Source organism: Asparagus officinalis, chromosome 9 (assembly GCF_001876935.1).
Source record: "Asparagus officinalis chromosome 9, Aspof.V1, whole genome shotgun sequence".
Classification (NCBI taxonomy): Eukaryota; Viridiplantae; Streptophyta; class Magnoliopsida; order Asparagales; family Asparagaceae; genus Asparagus; species Asparagus officinalis.
Genome location: NC_033802.1, coordinates 18,829,225 through 18,844,245, shown reverse-complemented (window position 1 = coordinate 18,844,245; position 15,021 = coordinate 18,829,225).

Here is a 15,021-nt window from a genome sequence, read left to right as displayed (position 1 = left end):
TCCTAGCATCGATCAGCGATATGTTCTGTCTTCTCGCAGTGACTACAAATCAGTTCTGCTCTCCCTGGATCAACCTTCTTCTCCTCCTTATGTTTGGAACCATTAGACTCACCTCCCGTCTGTTTTGTATCTCCTTTTGCCTCGTTACTCTTCTTTTGCCTGTCCTCGATGGTAATAGCTTTCACGATTGCCTCTACAATAGACTCAACCGTGAATAGCTTCATCTCATTCCGGATGTATTCGTTCAGACCCGCTATGTACTTCATGAAGATGGACTATTCGTTTAATATGACGTTTAGAATCATCGCCTGCTATTGGAACTCCATCGTGTACTCTTGAACGGTCTGATTGAATCTTTGGCGTAAGCCGTACCACTTATACCAATGCTCCTCAAGGAACTCCACTGGATAGAATTGCTTTCTCAGTAGCTCCTTAAACTTGTTTTATGACACCGCCTTCTTCTCCTACTTCCAGTAGGATTTCCACCACGTTAGCGCATGGCCTGAAAGCTTCAAAGTCACGAACACAATCTTCTCCTTAGATGAATATCCATAGAGAGTGAAATACATCTCCATACTCTCGATCCAATCATCAAGCTTCTCCACATTGACACTCCCATCATAAACAGGAATCTCCACCTTAAAATCAATCTTTAAATTCTGGTAGTAATTCTTATCCCTTTGATGTGGAGCAGTCTTAACAATCTCGGCCTCCTCATCAGAACTAGCTTTCTCGCCCTCTCCATCGGACTCTTCGAGCTTCTTCTTACCCTTCGAAGAAGATTCTTCCTTTTTGTCCTCTCCATTGATGAGACCTACGAGCTAATCGAGTGTAGAACCGATCATCTCGATCCACTTCTCCATTACATCAAGTCTTCCTGAATTATCCCCTTCAGTCATCTTCTCATTCCTTAATTTCAAGACTCCTTCCAATGAAATAAGGATCTCGCCTAACTTCTTGTATTGTGATCGAGTCAGAACCATATACAAGATACCCTTTTACAGAATCTGATTGCTCTGATACTAACTTATATGAGTCTCCGTGCGAACACCTTTGATCACAGAATTATCAAAGGTAGATTGAGAAGAGGATGATAGAAACACAAGAATAATTTAGTATGTGGCGAAGAAAAATACCCTCTCTAGATTATGAGTATGAAAAGATTACAATCCCTCTCTCATAACAGTATGTGGCGAAGAAAAATACCCTCTCTAGATTATGAGTATGAAAAGATTACAATCCCTCTCTCATAATCTCACTAGAATCGAGAACAAGCTCTTAATTCTCTCTAAACTCTAATCTCTCTTGATTAGAATCTCTCTTTGATTACATCTGATTGATTAGAAACCCTAAACAACCCCTTTTATATGTATAACAACGTGGGTGGCAAAGTGGTAAATAACCAAGCCCAAACCCCACAGGAATTCGTGCAAACAGGAACCCAAATGAACCAAGAAACTATCGATGAGTCGACTCTTGTGCATATATGAGTCGACACATGACACATGGGTCGACTTATGAAATGATGAGTCGACTGGTCAGAAACTTTTGATAAAACGGCTGGATTTCGTGAGTCGACTCAAGACAGGCGTGAGTCGACCCAACCTGATGAGTCAACCCATGTACATGTATGAGTCGACTCATAAGCTAAAAACTACATGCTTCGATTCTTAGATTCGCCGTCTTGTTTTCCACTTCAACCTGTGTTCCATTGTGTTGTTTTACACCTTTATTCTCAAGTTACCATGAGAATCATCTATTCTCGAGCTCCCATGAGGATTGTTAAGTTCCAAAGAGAAGATACCCCCGTATCAAGATTGGGCATATCCTTGTAATTCCACGCGAAGACGTTAATATATTCCCGTATCAGGGATATAAGGTCCTCCTTCTCATGGGGAGGCAGACTGTCACTGATGAATATAGGCTTAGGGCTAGCCTCATCACCTACATCTATCTAAAGTATCTTGTCCTCTGTGGGCTGTTCATGCTGTTCGAAGTGACCACTCCATTGAGCACTGACGTGGCGGTCCCATACTTCATCATAAAGCAGGACCTGTTTATCTTTCGCTATTTCAGCGAGATCAGTCATAGTCATGTTGACTGTGAGATTCTTGAACAAGTATCCCACACTGACGTCTGAGTCCCATGCTAATGATGTTGATGATTGATCATCCGAACGGGCATCATCGGAGTTCTCGCCGAAGTTGCAGCACAACTCGGATGAGGAGGAAGTGTAACCCAAACCTCTTCGAGTCTTGTGGAAGTAGTTTGAGGGCCTTCCTTTAAGCACGTAGGCAGGCCGGATGACCGTCTTCCGCCCTTTACCGTAGTTCAGGCCCTCTTGATGAGTGAAGTCATAGCCCATGTCCCTCATCATGCACTTCGCCATTTGACTGTATTGCGAAAACTGGGGTGTGGGTTCCTCTTCTTCGGATTTTTCCCACAACATGTGTGAGGGGTGATCGATCCTCCCAAAGATAATATCCTTCTGATAATTATCCTGGGCGGGCACAACGAACATAGCCTATGAGGACTCAATTGTCTATCCTTTCGTGACATACGTCGAGTACACAGGCAAGTGTAAGGAGGAGTCATCATACAACCCTGCAACTGAGTCATTGGGCTTGTCATCATCGGACTTTGGACAAGATGTCAAGTAAGCAAACTTGAAATTTTCATTCATGACAATCTTGTCAGCTTGGTCAGTGTTGGTTACATCAGGGCCTTCATAGCCGATTACAATTGGTTCGAAGTCGTCCAAGATAAGGTCTTCACCATACTCGGGTTCGTTATCCACCTCATTACCGCTTCTGGATTCTTCAGTAGGTGGCGGGTTGTCCGAATCGAGGTCCTGGTAGAGTAGGGAATCTGTGAAGTAATTCTTGACTCCCTTGAAGGGTTGTTTGTCGGCAAACACCGTCTTCACTCGATCACCGTTGTCTACGTACTTCAAACGTTGATGCAACATGGATAGGACTATACGGTTGTTGTGGATCCATGGTCGTCCCAACAACATGTTATTGGAATGTTCAGCGTCAATGATACGAGTCGCCGTGCGAGCACCTTTGATCCCAGAATTATCAAAGGTGGGTTGAGAAGAGGATGATAGAAACACAAGAATAATTGAGTATGTGGTAAAGGAAAATACCCTCTCTAGATTATGATATGAAAAGATTACAATCCCTCTCTCATAATCTCACTAGAATCAAGAGCAAACTCTCAATTCTCTCTAAACCCTAATCTCTCTTGATTAGAATCTCTCTTTGATTACATCTCATTGATTAGAATCCCTAAACAATCTCTTATATAAGTGTAACAAGGTGGATGGCAAATTGGTAAATAACCATGCCTAAACCTAATAGGAATTCGTGCAAACAGAAACCCAAACAAACTAGGAAACCTTCAATGAGTCGACTCACGACTGAGATGAGTCGACTCGTCCAAAACTGGACAAAACACAAAAACAGCAATGAGTCGACTCATGACTGAGATGAGTCGACTTGTCAGAGACTGGTGACAAACGGCTGGGTTTCGTGAGTCGACCTATGACAGGCATGAGTTAACTCAACCTGGTGAGTCGACTCATGACTGTTATGACTCGACTCACAGGCTAAAAATTGGGTGCTTGGATTCTTCGATTTGTCGTCTCGTTCCAAACTTTAACCTGTGTGCCACTGTACTGTTTTACACATCTATTCTCAAGCTACCATGAGAATCATCTATCCTCAAGATCCCATGAGGATCACTAAGTTCCGAAGAGAAGATACACCCGTATCATGGGTCCCCCCTTTAGGAACTTGAAGTCCCGTTCAAGTTAGAACTTCACCTGAGGAAACTGCTGAGCTCCTTTATCTTTTCTGCACCACCTGGCCTTGCTAAGAACTTGATAGCGACGTACAACTAGAAATGACTCATTTGCTCATTGCCTTGTTGTAGTCATCTTCCGCTCCAACATGCAATCCTCTTTCGATGGTGATGAGGCATAATTATGTACCAAAATTACAAGTGCACAATTTATCAAGTTATAGTATAAAAAATATCGATCCCACGAAGAAGGTGATTTTAAGAGATTATTAAACTTGGTTCTTATATTTTGTGCGTGACAATTAGGAATAAAGAATAAGTGTGATTGTATGAGTGGTTGTTTTGATTTATATGCAAGAGGTAATAAATTGAATTTTAGAGGAGAGAAGGAAGAATTAAAGAATAAATGAAATCACAAGGCAAGAAATATGAATTAATAAAATCAAGAAATAAAACCAAAAATGAAAAGAAAATTTAAGAAAGTTAAGATGAAGGATTCAAAAGAGGTAAGAAATCTAGAATATAATCCACTAACCAATTTCAATTACAAAATATAAACTATTCTCTTTTTATCATATTTCAACTTAGATTTATTAAGCATAGATTATCAAACCATTTAAGGAAAGTGTAACCTATCAAATTATCATCTAAGTTAAAATTACTATTCATGATAAGAACAACAACATGATAATAATCCTAGAATTCATAAGCATAACCTATCAAACCATTTAAGATAAGCATAGATTATCAAATTCTTCTTCTACCGATTAGTTCTCTAGTTGATTATCCTAAACATGAACATTTTAAGTACAAGAGAATAATTCATACAATATAAAAGAAATTAGACTAGTTTCATACAATTCTAAGATTCTTACAAGAATTAAATTCACATCTTAAGAAATAAAAACAAGAAAAAGAAGACTAATTACAAAATTAAAAAGAAAAGAAAAATCTAAACTATGAACAAGAAATAAATCTAATTACAAAGAAAATAAAAATCTAAACTACAAAATAAATTGCAGAAATTAAATGCAAGAAAAATAAATCTACTCTACAAATTAAAGTGCAAAAAGAAAAAAAAAAAGACAAGAAAATAAATCTACACTACAAGCATGAATTTAAATCTAACTAATAAGCAATAATAAAGAAATTACTAAAAAGAAATAAAAGAGAAAAGAAATGCAAACCTTCAAATTGCTCTTCATCTCCATCCTCATCATTCCACAAAGAGGAGAAAGAACAATTTTAAAGAGGAAAAAATTATTTTTAGTAATTGCAACTAAAGTTACAATTTTTGGAAGGCCTTCTCAATTAAGAGTAGCCCTCCTCTCCAAAAGGAGTTTACAAAATTTTCACACCCTTAACCCCTCACTCTCTACCCCTATTTATATTAATCTTCAATGAATATGAGCCATTGGATTTGTCTTGAGCCCCAAGCAACAATCTCCACCTTTGAATTTGCTTTTTGTTCTTCTCTAGCCCAAATATAGGAGGCCCAATTGATTTTTAAAAATAAATGAAATCAAGTTCTCAGCAGGTCCGGTTTCTACAGCAATTAACATTTGAAATCCGGCCCAATTGAAGCTTGATTTTCAAGAAATAAAGAAGCAAGTCGGCCATTTCAATTCCTTGAAGTCCAGCACAACCGAATTCTATCCTCATGCATCAGGTCCGGCCCATAGAAGAAATTCACAAGTAATCAAAGCAAATCCGGCCCACTGAAGAAATTCCCAGCTGCAGCTAGTCCCAAGCCATTCATGATTTCAAATTTTCGGCCCATCACACTCCATTCATGCAGCAGGTCCAGGTCCGGTCCTTTTCAAATCCACCCAGCAATCAATGTTTGATTTTGAAAATAGCAAACGAAGAGCTCAGCAAGAGCCGACCCAATTCCAGCAGCACACAAGTGAATTTGCCCCATGAATGCTTCATTTGAATTTAAAACTTCAAAAGCAAAGTCCGGTACAATTCTTTTGATCCAAGTCCAATGAAGCAGGTCCATGAAGCTTTATTTCACAAAAATCAAATTCGGTCCATCTGCAGCAACTAAGTCATGTTCTTGTGATCTTTGCATAAAAGTCCAATTCATTTTTAAGCAACCAAGTCCAAATTCGGTTCCTTGGGCTTTGGGCTTCAAAAATGCTACAAAATAGAGAAGAGAGATTTTTGAGGGGTTTTTACATTTAATAATATTTATTTATATTTTCATTCAATTATGTGAAAACTAATCTAACAACAATTATTAATGGTATATTTATTCATGTAAAATAGATAATGAGGGTATAAAATTATAATAAAAATATGATTATCAAAACCCCCACACCTAAACTTTTGCTAGTCCTCTAGCAAAGAAAATAAAAAGAAAATCCTAACTCACTTTCGCAGGAATCGCGGTTGTATTTAGCGCATACAACAAGCCTTTAAACCCCTAGGTTACCCTAGTGGACGAGTTGTAGTCTCGTGAGGGTTTGCAGTGAATATACCCACAAAATTCGGTCAACTTGCCAAGTTAAGTAAGTCAGTAAATAACAAATTTTCCTTGATATATTTAAACATTCTAATTGAAGCTAGTTAAAAATCAAGAAAACGTTTTTATATATAACTCCAATGTAAATCCCCTAGAAAATCTTTTTCATTATAGCAATACAAAACCAAGTCAAATCTTAGAAATTTAATTAAAAAGTTTTGAAAAGAACATGCCAACTCTTTGTTTTAAATAACTTTCAAGTCTCTTGATCAAAAATTGTTTTTCAAAGACCATATATACAAAACAACAATATATAAAAACAATTGTTAGTGTTATATATATGTATATTTTTTCCACTCTCTAATTCTTGGTGATTGTTTTCTATTTTAACGGGCTTTCTAAGTGACCATTTAACGAGTTTTGGGCCAATGAATCCCAACCCAATTGGGCTTAGGTCATTAAGTATAGAAATACTCCTTGGGCTTAATTACTCAGTCAACTTAGGCTTTATAAGATAGAATCACCTTAAATTTAAGAATTATTTTTTTTTGTGGTGCCCATTTTTCTCTATTTTAACGGGCTTTCTAAGTGACCATTTAATGAGTTTTGGGCCAATGAATCCCAACCCAATTGGGCTTAGGTCATTAAGTATAGAGATACTCCTTGGGCTTAATTGCTCAGTCAACTTAGGCTTTATAAGATAGAATCACCTTGAATTTAAGAGTTTTTTTTTTTTTTTTTTGGTGCCCATTTTTCGCACTCTTCTTTATAAGGTTAGTTTTTTTTTAATATATATATGTGTAAGTATATATAGTCTTAAAAAAAATTATGTGTAAGTATATATAGTCTTAAAAAAATGTGTAAATCAAGATAACTTGAAAAAAATATTTTCAACTCTAAGTTAATCATGCAAAAATTTTATTATTTTTAATTAAAAATCTAAGGTAAGACTTAAGTAAAGTAATACTAGTTGGAATAATTATTTCTTAAGAATTTTATTTGGAGTTATCATAAAAGGTGAACTTGAATATGTCAGCTAAGCTAAGAATTAGAAAATTTAAAAATCTATCAATTTGATTAATTATTACTTAACTCTATTAATTTGGCAAGTGACAATATTTTTTTATATTTTTTTTTTAACAAAAAGAAAGAAAAATGCAACTAAAAAGGTAAAATAAAGAGGAAAATATGTATTTCTCACCCCCACACCTAAATTTTGCATTGTCCTCAATGCAAATTCGCTGAAGCACAAAGTAAAACAGATAAAATTGAAGAACTTACAGTTGTTCGGTTGACAATGATGATAAGGATCTGCAATTACTGTTAGTATGAGGATGAAGAAAATCAAATAAGAGGAAAATTGTAAGTAATTAAATTTTTTTAAGCATATGTTAATTATTCAAATTTTTGTTATGTTTTTTTTTAAGAAACAAAATATTTTTTTTTTTTAGAAACAAAAGAAAAATTAGTTTTTTTTTTTGAAAGAAAAAAAAAATAGTTTTTTTTTTGAGAAGAGAAAGAAAAAACCTAATTAAAACAAATCTTTTTTTTTAAGGTTCATTTTTTTTTTTGGATAAAAGGAAGGAAAATTCTCCTAGGGAAGCTAATTTTTTTTGTTTTAAGGAAAGAAAAAAAAATAGTTTTTTTTTCTATTTTAAGGAAAGAGAATTAGTTTTTGTTTTTTGTTTTTTTTTGTTTTTTTTTGAGAAGAGAAAGGAAAAACCTAATTAAAAAAATCTTTTTTTTAAGTTCGTTTTTTTAAAAGGAAGGAAAATTATCCTAGGAATTTTTTTTTAAGGAAAGAAAAAAATTTAGTTTTTTTTTTGAAAGATAAAAAAGAAAAAATCCTAACTAAAACAAATCAAAGCAATCACTTTTCAATCAACTCTAAAAAACCTAATTAAAAAAATCTTTTTTTTAAGTTCGTTTTTTTAAAAGGAAGGAAAATTATCCTAGGAATTTTTTTTTAAGGAAAGAAAAAAATTTAGTTTTTTTTTAAGGAAAGAAAATTAGTTTTTTTTCTTTTTTTTAATATATGAGAAGATAAAGAAAAAGAAAAAAAAATCCTAACTAAAACAAATCAAATCAATCACTTTTCAATCAACTCTAATTCTAGGGTTTAGCCTAACTCAACTAGACCAGCTCCTAACCAAAAACTCCTACAGTGAAAAGATAAAAGTTTTACCCAGGTAGTTAGCCAGGTAAGGATAGTACTAGAGGGTGATCAGTGATCAATTAAGTACCTCGTTCCTTGCGGAGCGCATTACGCAACCCCTAAACCTTGCCTTAGACACCAACTAATCTGAGAAAACTTGAACCGGTTCACTTAAGGATTTCTTGTTCCTTATTGAGCTCGATTCCTTAAGGCCAACGTCTAATGAGTTTTATTAGGCTTGGGTTGTGTAGTGAGGAATTAGTGATTTTGGGCTAAGGAAAGGGTGATGAAATCCCCACCTTATCTTGATTATGGGATTTTACCCTTAAAAATATTTTCAAGTGTGTGTGCCAAACCAAGATGCTCAAATCACTTTGGTGAATTCCTACTAACTATATGAAATGCAACCCTAGAAATTAAAAGCGACTAAAAAGGATGGAAAAGAAAAATCTTTTTTTTTAATTATGGTCAACAACACTCAAATGTGAGAAGAGAGCTCTTGTTTGAATTTATTATCTTGTTAGTTAATGTCCAAGTGAAAGGTGGATTTTATTATGGTCAACAAAAAATAAAATCTTTTTGTTTTTTTGTTCTAATTCCTAATTGTCTCTAATTGTGAGAAACTAACTAAAGGTGCAGACTCGCCATCCAGTTTGGATCCGAGTGGGAATCAGCTCATTAGCCTCATTTTGGATCACGGTGATCCCAGATTTCTTTGGAACAACTTGGACTGGACTCACCCATGAACTATCAGAAATGGGATAAATGATCCCATGATCGAGACATTTCAGAATGTCTTTCCTAACGGCTTCTTTCATCACTGGGTTTAACCTACGTTGAGCATCTCTAGTAGGTTTGGCATCATCTATCAAATGGATTCGGTGTTGAACAATGGTTGGACTAATCCCTTTGATATCAGCCATGGTCCATCCAATGGCTTCCCTATTCTCTCTTAAAACAGCTAAGAGAGCTTCCTTTTGACCGGTAGTCAACTCAGAAGAAATGATAACTGGTAAAGACTCGTTCTCCCCTAAGTAGGCATACTCTAGATTTTCGGGTAGAGGTTTGAGCTCTAACTTAGGGGGTTCCTCCACAGATGGGCGAAGCTGGACTCGGGGTTCTATCTCTAAAGGTTCTCGTTGCCAGCCAACAGCAAAAACATGATTGACCAGCGGTTCTATCTCAAGTTCGTCATCAGAAAGCTCCTCAATCATTAAATCAGATGCATTTGAATCAGACTCACACTCTCCCTCTTGTTGTTCACTGGATATTCCTTGAATGAAATTCACTTCCATGGGTTCATCAGATGGATCACTAGGTTGTCTCCCTAAGTTGAAGATATTAAGGTCAACAGTCATATTCCCAAAAGATAGTTTCATCTGACCGGTTCTACAGTTTATCAAAGCATTTGAGGTGGCTAAGAACGGTCTTCCTAGAATGACGGGGATTTGACTTTTGAGATTGGAAACGGGCTGCGTTTCCAAGACAATAAAATCAACAGGGAAAATGAACTCTCCAACTTTGATCAGAACATCCTCTACCTCTCCTTTGGGAATTTTTACAGATCTATCAGCTAACTGTAGAGTGCATCTTGTCGGTTTAAGTTCTCCTACACCTAGCTGTTGATAGACTGAATAAGGAAGGAGGTTGACGCTGGCTCCCAAGTCTAGAAGTGCCTTATCAATGTGAGTGTTACCTATGACGCATGGAATTGTGGGACAACCAGGGTCCTTGTATTTCAATGGCATGGGTTTCGAAAAAATTTCACTGAGGTTGGCAGCTAAGAAGACTTTCTTGGGGACATTGGTGGTTCTTTTCTTAGTGCATAAGTCCTTCAAGAACTTTGCATAAGAAGGGATTTGTTCGATTGCATCTAGAAGAGGGATGTTGATCTTGACCTGTTTAAACGTTTCTAGGATTTTCTCAACCTGCGGGGAGTTTTTCCTAGGTTTGAGTCTATCTGGAAAGGGGGCAACGGGCCTATACCTATCTAGATCAGGCTCAATCTCAAGTTCAGCATTTTGGTCATCGGAAGGAATTGCTTCATCGGAAGGAGTGTTTTGAATGGGAAAAGGGGTTTGATCCGGTAGCATTCTAACTTGGTTGTCTATTTGTTTTCCTGATCGCAGTGTGTGAATTGCATTCAGTTGAGCTGGGTTGTTGGAACTGGATCCAGTGTCTTTAGGGTTTGCAACAGGTTGACTTGGAAATTTTCCTTTTTCTCTCTCACTCACGGCAGCGGCTAGTTGCCCAAGTTGGGTTTCTAACCGGGCTATGGCTTGTGTGTTCGAGTTGAGCACTTGGCCGGTGGTTTGTATGAATGAATTTAGAGTGGTGGATGATTGGGTCAACATGTTGGTAGTTTGTGTAGAAGCTTTGATCATAGCTTCTAAACCCTTTTCTAACACTCACGGCAGCGGCTAGTTGCCCAAGTTGGGTTTCTAACCGGGCTATGGCTTGTGTGTTCGAGTTGAGCACTTGGCCGGTGGTTTGCATGAATGAATTTAGAGTGGTGGATGATTGGGTCAACATGTTGGTAGTTTGTGTAGAAGCTTTGATCATAGCTTCTAAACCCTTTTCTAAGACACTCAAACGTTTGTCATGATCGGAATTTGATTGATTTGTAGGCTGGTGAGGATGAGGATGTTGGTTTGGAAAAGGTGGGTTAGAAAAATTGTTCGGTGCGTTGAATGGGACAGTGTTTCCCCTAGGGAATTGTTGGTTTGACGCGGGAATAAAGTTTTGGTTTCCATGAGAATTTCCTTGGTTCCAAGCAAAATTGGGATGATTTCTCCAACCTGGATTGTAGGTTGGAGAAAATGGATCATTTCTAGGGCGCTGGAATGCAGCGTTCATCTGTTCTAAAGCATGGTTGTTTCCTAGAAGAGGACATTCCTCTGAAACGTGGGTAGGAGACTGACAGTTATGACATCCCGGGGCAGAAATATGATTGATTTGAGCCGGAGCTCGTTCCTTAACTTCTAAGGCTTCTAACCTCCGCAGAATCGTCGCCATCTTCGCTTCAGATGCAATGTTTGACTCCAGGGAAAGACCACTAGACTTAGAAACAGATGAAACCCTGTCATCACAGTTTTCCCACTGCATTGTTTTCTCGGATAGACTCTCTAGGAATTCCCAAGCTTCATCGGCGTTTTTTCTCATAAAATCTCCCTGACACATCGATTCTAAAGATGTTTTTTGAAGAATAGTCCAATCCTTCATAAATGACTTGGCACAATCGCCATTTTTCTAGACCATGATGAGGACATTTGATTAAAAGATCTTTAAATCGGTCAAAGTATTTCCAGAATGGCTCTCCCGGGACAATTTTGAAATTCTGAATGCTGTTCCTAAGCTTTACCGTTTTGTGAATAGGGAAAAGTTTCTTGAGAAAAACGGTGACAAATTCCTCCCAAGTTGAGATGGAATTTATCGGTAAGCTGTACAGCCATTTTTTAGCTTTGTCCTTTAGAGCAAATGGAATAAATCTAAGCTTAATCGCATCTTCGGTTAATTCTCTCATTTTTATCATAATACATACTTCCTCAAATTCCGAGATAAATATATATGCATCTTCTGTTTCATTACCTAGGAATTTGGGAAGCATGTTTATGAAATGCGGTCTAAGCTCGAAATTTGCTCCATTTACTTCGGGGAGTCTTATGCAAGATGGAATTGCATTTCTGGTGGGGTAACACATAGAAAAATCCTAACTAAAACAAATCAAGGCAATCACTTTTCAATCAACTCTAACTCTAGGGTTTAGCCTAACTCCACTAGACCAGCTCCTAACCAAAAATTCCTATAGTGAAAAGTAATTTTTTTTTAAAGGAAAGAAAGAAAGAAAATTAGTTTTTTTTTTATGAGAAGCTAAAGAAAAATCCTAACTAAAACAAATCAAGGCAATCACTTTTCAATCAACTCTAACTCTAGGGTTTAGCCTAACTCCACTAGACCAGCTCCTAACCAAAAATTCCTATAGTGAAAAGATCAAAGTTTTACCCAGGTAGTTAGCCAGGTAAGGATAGTACTAGAGGGTGATCAAAGATCAATTAAGTACCTCTTTCCTTGCGGAGCGCTTTACGCAACCCCTAAACCTTGCCTTAGACACCAACTATTCTAAGAAAACTTAAACCGTTCACTTAAGGATCACCAACTATTCTGAGAAAACTTAAACCGTTCACTTAAGGATTTCTTGTTCCTTATTGAGCTCGAATCCTTAGGGGCCAACGTCTAATGAGTTTTAGAAGGCTTGGATTTGTGAAGTGAGGAATTAGTGATTTGTGGGCTAAGGAAAGGGTGATGAAATCCCTTACCTTATCTTGATTGGGGTTTTGCCCTTAAGAATATTTTAAGTGTGTGCCAAATCAAGTGCTACAATCACTTTGGTGAATTCCTACACTATATGAAATGCAACCCTAGAAATTAAAAGCGACTAAAAAGGATGGTAAAAATAAAATCTTTATATTTTTTAATTATGGTCAACAATAATCAAAAGTGAGAAGGGGAAAATTGTTTGAGTTTATTATCTTGTTAGTTAATATCTAAGTGAAAGATGGATTTTATTATGGTCAACAAAAATAAAATCTTTTTTTTTAAATCCTAATTGTTTCTAATTGTGAAGCTAGCTAAAGAGGGTGGAATTGAAAACTAGAAAGAAGACTTACCCGAAAGCAAAGCTCCAAATTCTTGATCTTCAATCCAAGATTTTTAAGCTCCAAGCGGTTCCTTCACAAGAAAAATACACAAGTTAAAGAATCAAGTTAATAAAATCCTATTTTAGCACCCTCCCTGGCAACGGCGCCAAAAACTTGATGAGGCATAATTATGTACCAAAATTGCAAGTGCACAATTTATCAAGTTATAGTATAAAAAATATCGATCCCACACGGATTAAGCGATGAAAATTATCCCGAACCCAAATTTGCATACACCAAAACAAAATTTTTTTTTAAAGGAAAGAAAGAAAGAAAATTAGTTTAAGAAAGAAAGAAAATTAGTTTTTTTTTAGTTTTTTTTAAAGGAAAGAAAGAAAGAAAATTAGTTTTTTTTAAAGGAAAGAAAGAAAGAAAATTAGTTTTTTTTAGTTTTTTTTTTAAGGAAAGAAAAAAAAAGAAAATTAGTTTTTTTTTTAAAGGAAAGAAAGAAAGAAAATTAATTTTTTATATGAGAAGATAAAGAAAAAAAATCCTAACTAAAACAAATCAAGGCAATCACTTTTCAATCAACTCTAACTCTAGGGTTTAGCCTAACTCCACTAGACCAGCTCCTAACCAAAAACTCCTACAGTGAAAAGATCAAAGTTTTACCCAGGTAGTTAGCCAGGTAAGGATAGTACTAGAGGGTGATCAAAGATCAATTAAGTACCTCTTTCCTTGCGGAGCGCTTTACGCAACCCCTAAACCTTTCCTTAGACACCAACTATTCTGAGAAAACTTAAACAGTTCACTTAAGGATTTCTTGTTCCTTATTGAGCTCGAATCCTTAGGGGCCAACGTCTAATGAGTTTTAGAAGGCTTGGATTTGTAAAGTGAGGAATTAGTGATTTGTGGGCTAAGGAAAGGGTGATGAAATCTCTTATCTTATCTTGATTGGGGTTTTGCCCTTAAGAATGATTTAAGTGTGTGCCAAATCAAGTGCTACAATCACTTTGGTGAATTCCTACACTATATGAAATGCAACCCTAGAATTAAAAAGCGACTAAAAAGGATGATAAAAAGAAAATCTTTTTTTTTTAAATTATGGTCAACAACAATCAAATGTGAGAAGGGGGAACATTGTTTGAGTTTATTATCTTGTTAGTTAATATCTAAGTGAAAGATGGATTTTATTATGGTCAACAAAAATAAAATCTTTTTTTTAAATCCTAATTGTCTCTAATTGTGAAGCTAGCTAAAGAGGGTGGAATTGAAAACTAGAAAGAAGACTTACCCGAAAGCAATGCTCCAAATTCTTGATCTTCAATCCAAGATTTTCAAGCTCCAAGCGGTTCCTTCACAAGAAAAATACACAAGTTAAAGAATCAAGTTAATAAAATCCTATTTTAGCACCTTCCCCGGCAACGGCGCCAAAAACTTGATGCGGCATAATTATGTACCAAAATTGCAAGTGCACAATTTATCAAGTTATAGTATAAAAAGATATCGATCCCACGAAGAAGGTGATTTTAAGAGATTATTAAACTTGGTTCTTATATTTTGTGCGTGACAATTAGGAATAAAGAATAAGTGTGAATGTGATGAGTGATTGTTGTGAATATTTGCAAAAGATAATAAATTGAATTTTAGAGGAGAGAAGGAAGAATTAAAGAATAAATGAAATCATAAGGCAAGAAATATGAATTAATAAAATCAAGAAATAAAACTAAGAATGAAAAGAAAATTTAAGAAAGTCAAGATGGAGGATTCAAAAGAGGTAAGAAATCTAGAATATAATCCACTAACCAATTTCAATTACAAAATATAAACTATTCTCTTTTTATCATATTTCAACTTAGATTTATTAAGCATAGATTATCAAACCATTTAAGGAAAGTGTAACCTATCAAATTATCATCTAAGTTAAAATTACTATTCATGATAAGAACAACAACATG